This window comes from Procambarus clarkii, chromosome 24, assembly GCF_040958095.1.
Source record: "Procambarus clarkii isolate CNS0578487 chromosome 24, FALCON_Pclarkii_2.0, whole genome shotgun sequence".
Lineage (NCBI taxonomy): Eukaryota > Metazoa > Arthropoda > Malacostraca > Decapoda > Cambaridae > Procambarus > Procambarus clarkii.
Genome location: NC_091173.1, coordinates 790,658 through 799,966, shown reverse-complemented (window position 1 = coordinate 799,966; position 9,309 = coordinate 790,658). Strand labels below are relative to the sequence as shown.

The 9,309-nt window shown below is 37.3% G+C and overlaps 1 non-coding gene across 1 annotated transcript; it reads left to right on the top strand.

Annotated features, from left to right (window-relative positions):
• The first annotated feature begins 1,934 nt into the window (after positions 1–1,934).
• Positions 1,935–2,007, top strand: TRNAA-AGC (transfer RNA alanine (anticodon AGC)). Its single transcript has one exon. It is a non-coding gene; the product is annotated as a tRNA-Ala (tRNA).
• Positions 2,008–9,309: the final 7,302 nt, after the last annotated feature.

The window sequence follows — 9,309 nt, the reverse complement described above, 5'->3', positions numbered from 1 at the left end:
CCTTATATATAAAGGAGCTGCGGCCTCTGTTAAATAGCAACCTTTCAGCTGTTCAATTGTACACTGTATAGTGCACAGTAGGCCCTGTAATTTGATTTTTAGTTTATTTTGGTAGATTAATTTTGTTTAGTTTACCATGTCTTTGCCTTTTCTTACTTATTTCAAGTCTTAACATTGTACATTAATATAATCTTTTATTTAGGATATATAATACATTTTTTGGTATTTAATTTTATTTAATATTTGAGTTTTTTATATGATTTTGGTTTGTACTTTATAATTGTCGTTTATTGTGTTTGTATTTTACATACAGTTTTTGTAGATTTGTAGTCATTATATAAATATTTGTTATAGTGTTTAGTATCTATGTGTTAGGTATCAAGTTTCACTTCTGATCACTTCACGTAAGTTTAATGGAATGGTTTGTTTTAGTAGTTATAAATTTCATCTTGTAGTTTAATGGATTTTAAATTAGTTTTAATATATGTGACAGTTAATAAGTTTTAGTTGTATTGATCACTTTAAGTGCGCTTAAGTGTTTTGTTTTTTAAGCATTTTCCTTTCTTTGATAGGCAATTATATTCAGTATGAGTTCTTTGTTTACCAGCTATTTGATTGTGATTTCTGTTTTTTCTTTTAGATCTGATGATGAATACGAGAAGTATTCGAGAACTTTATGTTTTTTTAAAGTAAAGATTCTGATACAAGATGTTCAGTATATCCCTGGTTTTCCTATTCATCTTAAAATTAAGATTCCCGAAGGGAACATCGATCATAAATATATATATATATATATATATATATATATATATATATATATATATATATATATATATATATATATAATGTCGTACCTAGTAGCCAGAACTCACTTTTTGGCCTACTATTCAAGGCCCGATTTGCCTAATAAGCCAAGTTTTCCTGAATTCATATATTTTTTTCTAATTTTTTTCTTATGAAATGATAAAGCTACCCATTTCATTATGTATGAGGTCAATTTTTTTTTATTGGAGTTAAAATTAACGTAGATATATGACCGAACCTAACCAACCCTACCTAACCTATCTTTATAGGTTAGGTTTGGTTAAGTAGCCGAAAAAGTTAGGTTAGGTTAGGTTAGGTAGGTTAGGTAGTCGAAAAACAATTAATTCATGAAAACTTGGCTTATTAGGCAAATCAGACCTTGCATAGTAGGCTGAGAAGTGCGTTCTGGCTACTAGGTACGACATATATATATATATATATTAACTGAAGCATACTTGCTGGAGGGTAAGTATTTTTATTTGTTTTTTGAAGCTTGAGTAGAGAACAGTGTGTTGGTACAATGTTGGTACAACAAGAATGTGCTAAACACAGGAACAATCTCTCAGCCTCCCAGGAACAACGTCAGGTGTTTAAATTGTTTCTACACAAATGACAGAAGCCTAGTAAATATATTTGACTCATTATGTGCGTATGCTGAGGCTGAACATTCTGGCATCATTGGCACTGAGTGAAACATGGGACCGAGAGGACACTATAGAAGGGGAACTCCATCTCCCGGGACGCCACCCACCTTCCAGAAAAGACAACAAAAACATGAGCAGGTGTAATGCTTCATGTGAAAGAGGACCTGGATGTAACCAACAATGAGGAACTGAACACCAGGGGATCCTCAGAGTCAGTATGGTCTAACATACTGGCTCAACATGGTAGCAAAATGACTGTGGGGAGTAAATGACAATGAAAAAATAAATGTAAAATTGCACGTTAAAATTCTATGCATGCAGTAAATAGTGAACCAGTACATTCGGAAAATAGCATCGTTTACGATATAAACATTCCGTTTTCTTGGAACATTTATCAAACATCATATTCTATGAATCATTAAGGAGAGAGTTAAGCTTATTTTCTTTCCTGATAGTTAGCAAGAAGAATGTTCCCAGGAGTATCACGGGGGTGTAGCTCAAATGGTAGAGCGCTCGCTTAGCATGTGAGAGGTACGGGGATCGATACCCCGCATCTCCAGTACTCTTTTGTTAATGGTTCGACTTCGTCATGTGTTCACAATTAAAGGTATGAGTATAATATATATCAGGTAAATAAAACTTGGTTAATAAATATTATTTTGACACAAGGAAAATATCTTTAAACAATCAGCAGTCATAAAATAGAATAATGGAGTTGACAAATTAACAGAAATATTGGTAGAGTTGGCTATGTAGGACTGAGGCTCTATGAGAACCTAGAGACTACGTACAGTGGCAGACATTGCATTAGGATTGATTAACCACAAAATATATATTGAATTAACAATTATATGACATGTGGTTGTAAATTATGGAAAACTTACATCTAAATGTTTAAAAATATGAGTAAACTTTATGTAAGAATAAGTATATTATGAGAGAAGACAACCCTACAGCGCAGTGGTGTTACAGCTTTACTCTTCATAGTTATGTATTCACAAGATCATAAGAATTAAGGTAACCGCAGAAGGCCTATTGGCTCATACGAGGCAGCTCCTATTTATATCCACCCAATCCCACTCATATATATATGTCCAACCTACGCTTGAAACAATCAAGGTATCCCACTTCTATTATGTTATGCGGTAATTCGTTCCACAAATCAACAACCCTGTTACCGAACCAGTATTTACCCAGGTCATTCATAAATCTAAACTTATCCAAATTTATACCCATTGTTTCGTGTGCTGTCTTGTGTTGATAATTTTAATACCCTATTAGTATCCCCCTTTGTTATGTCCATTCATCCACTTGTACACCTCTATCACGTCACCACAAATTCTTCGCCTTTCCAGAGAATGTAATTTAAGCTTTGTCGATCTTTCTTCTATGACAGGTTTCTAATTTCTGGGATTAACTTTGTCATCCTACGCTGGATGCGTTCTAGTGAATTTATATCCATTCTATAATACGGCGACCAAAACTGAACTGCATAATCTAAATGCCGTTCAGTTTACTAATGCTTCGATTAATAAATCCCAGTGTCTTATTTGCCTTATTACGAACATTTATGTATTGAGTTTTTTGGTTTTAAATTCTTACTAGTCATAACTCCCAGATCCCTTTCGCAATCTCAACACCATCTAGCTCGTATCTTGTAACTCTATCATTATTACTTAGCCTCAAAACCTTACATTTATCAGCATTAAACTGCATCGGCCAATCTTTTGACCATTTCAAAACCCTATTTAGATCGTCTTAAAATGATAACTTGTCTTTTTCCGTGTTTATTCCCTCCTAATTTTTGTATAATCCGCAAATTTACAAATATTGCTACTCAAACCTGAATCTAAATTATTTATAATATATTATAAACAACAGAGGTCCCAGGACAGAGCCTTGAGGCACTCCACTTACAACATTTTCTCACTCTGACTTGACTCCATTCATATTAACTCACTGTTTCCTTTGGTATAGCCATGCCCTAATCTAGCTTAATATAGCACCCCCAATACCATGAGCCTCTATCTTTTTTAATCAGTCTTTCATGTGGCACTGTATCAAAAGCTTTGCTAAAGTCAAGGTACACAACATCACATTCCTTACCACTATCAACTGCCTCAACTATGCTGGAATAAAATGATAGCAAGTCTGTTAAAAATGAACGGCCATTTGTAAACTAATGTTGTGAATCATTTATTAATTTATGTTTTTGAAGATGAAGACGAATGGTATTTGCAATTATCGCTTCAAATAACTTTCCCACAATAGACGGTAAGCTAATTGGCCGATAGTTTGACGCAAGTGATCTATCTCCTTTCTTGAAAATTGGTACCACATTAGCAACCTTCCACGACTCTGGCACTCTGCCTAACTGTAATGATTTATTAAATATGGTAGACATGGGCTCGCAAAGCTCCTCTTTGCATTCTTTAAGCACCCTGGCAAACACTTCATTCGGCCCTGGGGATTTGTTTGGTTTGAGTTTTACTATTTGTTTAATAACATCCTCCCTGGTAACTGTTAGACTCGTCAACCTGTCCTCGTCCCCACCCACATAGACTTGTTCGGCAGAAGGCATATGTTCAGTTACTCTTTAGTAAATACTGAGATAAAATATTTATAAAAAATTCCACTCATCTCTTCGTCGATATCAGTTATCTGTCCTGTCTGAGTATACTGTACAAGGAAGATACACTATGCCTGGTATACTGTACAAGGAAGATACACTATGCCTGGTATACTGTACAAGGAAGATACACTATGCCTGGTATACTGTACAAGGAAGGTACACTATGCCTGGTATACTGTACAAGGAAGATACACTATGCCTGGTATACTGTACAAGGAAGGTACACTATGCCTGGTATACTGTACAAGGAAGATACACTATGCCTGGTATACTGTACAAGGAAGGTACACTATGCCTGGTATACTGTACAAGGAAGATACACTATGCCTGGTATACTGTACAAGTAATTACACTATGCCTGGTATACTGTACAAGTAATTACACTATGCCTGGTATACTGTACAAGGAAGGTACACTATGCCTGGTATACTGTACAAGGAAGATACACTATGCCTGGTATACTGTACAAGGAAGGTACACTATGCCTGGTATACTGTACAAGGAAGATACACTATGCCTGGTATACTGTACAAGTAATTACACTATGCCTGGTATACTGTGCAAGTAATTACACTATGCCTGGTATACTGTACAAGGAAGGTACACTATGCCTGTCGTTTCATACTGGGAATATATTTACCAAATATATGTGTAAGAAATTGCAGGGGATTCCAAAGGAGATATGGGTCAGGTTGATGCTATGAACTCGGGGCCCACCTGGCGAAGGTCTTCTAAGGGTTTTAGCGCCTCTCTCACAAGAAACACACAGTTGCTTTTGCCTTGCTACGCCGCCCTGATCGGCAGCTTCTGAAGTCCAGGGAAGAGCCGGTTACCATTCACTGGCAGATATGGGGCCGACCACCTAGTTTTTGCGACCATCACTGGGTAGTCGCTATGGTGAAGGGTTTCTTTCTACTCATGCTGTTGCTGTTCTGCAGCAACCTTGTTAGTTTCCCCATTTTGTTTTTATTGGCTAATAATGTATAAGTTTAGGTCAATATGGCGGCTGTATAATGATGTGACGCAGGACAATAATGCGCTTGTATGATGTAAGATTGTTGCCTGCATTGATCATTCATTGTGGCCTGAGTAACGCCAGGCTCTCTCTCTCTCTCTCTCTCTCTCTCTCTCTCTCTCTCTCTCTCTCTCTCTCTCTCTCTCTCTCTCTCTCTCTCTCTCTCTCTCTCTCTCTCTCTCTCTCTCTCTCTCTCTCTCTCTCTCTCTCTCTATCCCTCTCTCTCTCTCTCTCCCTCTCTCTCTATCCCTCTCTCTCTCTCTCTCCCTCTCTCTCTCTCTCTCTCTCCCTCTCTCCCTCTCTCTCTCTCTCCCTCTCTCTCTCTCTCTCTCTCTCTCTCTCTCTCTCTATCCCTCTCTCTCTCTCTCTCCCTCTCTCTCTATCCTCTCTCTCTCTCTCTCCCTCTCTCTCTCTCTCTCTCTCCCTCTCTCCCTCTCTCCCTCTCTCTCTCTCTCTCTCTCTCTCTCTCTCTCTCTCTCTCTCTCTCTCTCTCTCTCTCTCTCTCTCTCTCTCTCCCTCCCTCTCTCTCTCTCTCTCTCTCTCTCTCTCTCTCTCTCTCTCTCTCTCTCTCTCTCTCTCTCTCTCTCTCTCTCTCTCTCTCTCTCTCTCTCTCTCTCTCTCTCTCTCCCTCTCTCCCTCTCTCTCTCTCTCTCTCTCTCTCTCACACACACACACACACACACACACACACACACACACACACACACACACACACACACACACACATGCACACGCACACACAAGTAGTAGGGTTGGCGGTCCACAGGCTCCTTTTTTTTTTTGGGAGAGGACCCCTGTGGACTGCGCAGTCCACAGGCTCCTTTTTTTTCTGGGGAAAAAAGGGCCCCTGGACTGCCAGGGTTTTCAGGCGAATTTGGCTAGTCACAGATTTGGAATTAAGGAATTCTTATGAGGGAGTAATTTCTGAGATTTTAGAGGTTTGTTAAGCGTTCTTATGATGAAAATAATGTCATAGAAGTTTGTTAAGAGATCTGGGAAAAAAAGGGCCCCTGGACTGCCAGGGTTTTCAGGCGAATTTGGCTAGTCACAGATTTGGAATTAAGGAATTCTTATGAGGGAGTAATTTCTGAGATTTTAGAGGTTTGTTAAGCGTTCTTATGATGAAAATAATGTCATAGAAGTTTGTTAAGAGATCTGGGAAAAAAAGGGCTCCTGGACTGCCAGGGTTTTCAGGTGAATTTGGGGAGTCACAGATTTGGAATTAGGGAATTCTTATAATGAAAAATAATGGCATACGAGTTTGTTAAAGTTCTTATGAGAAAAATAATTTCCGAGACATAGAAGTTTGTTAAGGCCTTATGGGACAAATTCAAGTAACGTATGTAGCTCTTTAGGGCTTCCAGGAGAACTCTACGGACATGTTTTACATGTTTTCAACTTACAAAATCGTCTATGTAAGCCTTAGTTATTCATATAAATTTAGAAAATCACCTGTGTAAGTCATGGTTTTCAGGGTTTCGTACATCACACCCCCCTCCCTCCCCCCTTACCTCGCAATCTCTCGCGTCACCTTTATTTACCTTACGCCCGGCCAGCCAGTCGGCTCTTATCTTATCTTATCTTCTTCATAATATCTGGACCGTCCCTCCTCTCTCTCTCTCTCTCTCCTTTCATTCAGTTCAGTTCAACTATTTTCCAACATCGTATGTTTGCTCCTTTTCATTAAGCAAGTCAGTTTTACACAAATAAATCATGTTAGTAAGCATGTTCTAGCTCACGTTCCCCCACCTTAGTCCCCTGTCGTATAATGAATACTATCATTCCAATCCCTCTAAAATTTAAAAATAATCATATTTCAAATGTAGTTCAATACAGTAATTTAGTTACCAAGCTCCAGCGCTTGTCCTCCGCCTAAGCTCTCTCTCGTATCTTCGTTAGTATCAGTCCAATTTCCCTGAAATTTTTACCCTCTGTATTTCGGGCACCGTAAATAAGATCAAAACAGTTACCAAGCTCCAGCGCTTGTCCTCCGCCTTAGCTCTCTCTCGTATCTTCGTTAGTATCAGTCCAATTTCCCTGAAATTTCTACCCTCTGTATTTCAGGCACCGTAAATAAGATCAAAACAGTTACCAAGCTCCAGCGCTTGTCCTCCGCCTTAGTTCTCTTTCGTATCTTTGTAAATAAACCATCAATTTCCCTTAAATTTTTACCCTCTGTATTTCAGACACCGTAAATAAAATCAAGTCAGTTATCGAGCTCCAGCTCTCGTCCCCGCCTTAATTCTCTTTCGTATCTTTGTAAATAACCCATCAATTTCCCTAAAATTAAAAGCAGACATACTTCAAAGTTAGTAAATAAGATCAAGTCAGTTACTGAGCTCCAGCTCTCGTCCCCCACCCTCTTCCACCCTCAAGTCTTTGTAAATAAACCATCAATTTCCCCGAAATTTTTACCCTCTGTATTTCAGACATAGTAAATATGATGAAAACAATTATAAAACTCTAGCTCTTGTCCTCTGTCCAAGTTCACTCCTGTAAATTCATTACTATCAATCCAAATCCCCCTGAGATTTAAACACCCAACTACATTTTCAGACATAGTAAATAAAAACCAGTTCAGTTATCAAGTTTCAACTCTTGTGCCCCAGCTTAGTTCATTTGTGCAAGTTCTTTATTTTCCAACTAAATCACCCTGAGATTTAAGATCACCTTATTTTCTAACGTAGTAAAATTAATCTGGACATTAGCCTTAGATCATCAGACATAAATATATTCGATCAAGTCCGTCTCCAGCTTATCTCTTATCCGAGTATACACATAACCCCAACCTGGTTAATTATCTTTCACCCCCTCCCACCTTCCTCCATCTCATCCAAGTCTCATAAATTTAAATGTAGCTGTTAATTTGCGTTCTTTCCCCGTTCATAGCATATTCTCTGTAAGTTCAGATCTGTACTTAGTCTTACATATTCTCTACTTCTTTCCCATTTTATACAAGACTTAAACAACTATTACTGTGTCCCATATCTTATTTAAACATGAGTCATATGTAAATATACCCGACTCCTTCCATCCATTACAAGTCCTAGCTTGTTCACCGCCCAACTCACTACACTGTCTACTTTACATGTTGTAGCATGTTTTCCGCACATCTTGATACCATCCCTTACAATCTCTCAATCCTTTACACATCCCAACTTTCAACCCTTTCTTACAATTTTCCTCCATCCCTCCGCTACATGTTCTTACCCGTTCATTACAGTCCACTACATATTCTCTAATCATCTCTGTACTAATTCTCAAAAACTAGTTGTTTCTGTCATTTTAGTAAGTAAGTAAGTAGATCATCGTTACTAACAACAACAACAACAACAACAGTAACATTACTAATTCGCAGTAAGTTACTACTGAGCATTTAGCAGTTATCCATTTTTTCAAATAAGGTCAATATAAATCATTCTAAGACATCTTCGTACAATTAAAGATACTTGCCTGTGCACTAAGTCATTACTTACAGTAGCATCTTAAGGCATTGTTTTCGTAACTCAGTTTTATTAAACATACACCTTCATTAGTCAAAGGAAAACTTTTCAAGTCATTGTATTCAATATTTCCGTTAAACTTACTACATCATGTCATTATTCGGTTTCATAATTAAGTACTTGTTTCAGTCCTCCAATGTAATAAGCAAATTATTCTATTAAGGATAAAGAAATCTTATTTAGAAGAGACATTAAGTTTATTACAACATTTAACGCATACAAGTGTTTTTAGTAGTTATACAGGTATTCAAGAAATCATAAGTGTTCTTAGTAGTTTTACAAGTGTTCAAGAAAATCATATACAAGTGTTCTTAGTAGTTATACAGGTATTTCAAGAAATCATAAGTGTTCAAGAAGCAAACATATACAGTTATTCTTAGTAGTTATACAAGTGTTCAAGAAAATCATATACAAGTGTTCTTAGTAGTTATACAAGTGTTCAAGAAATCATAAACACTATAGTCTTATATAGAAATAAACATTTGAATTTATAAAAGAATTATAAGTAAAACATGTATTTGATTTCACACAATGAAACTCACTATCCAGCAAGTTAAAAAATCCATCACATGCACAGCATCCCCCTTCCCCTTCTCCAAAATAGATTAGTTTTTGTCCCTTAAATTCCTTTAAAACATAGAAAGCATCGCTATAAACATTATCATCACAAATCAATTCAGGCCAGGACATTAGAAGTACTTCTCTGTCATT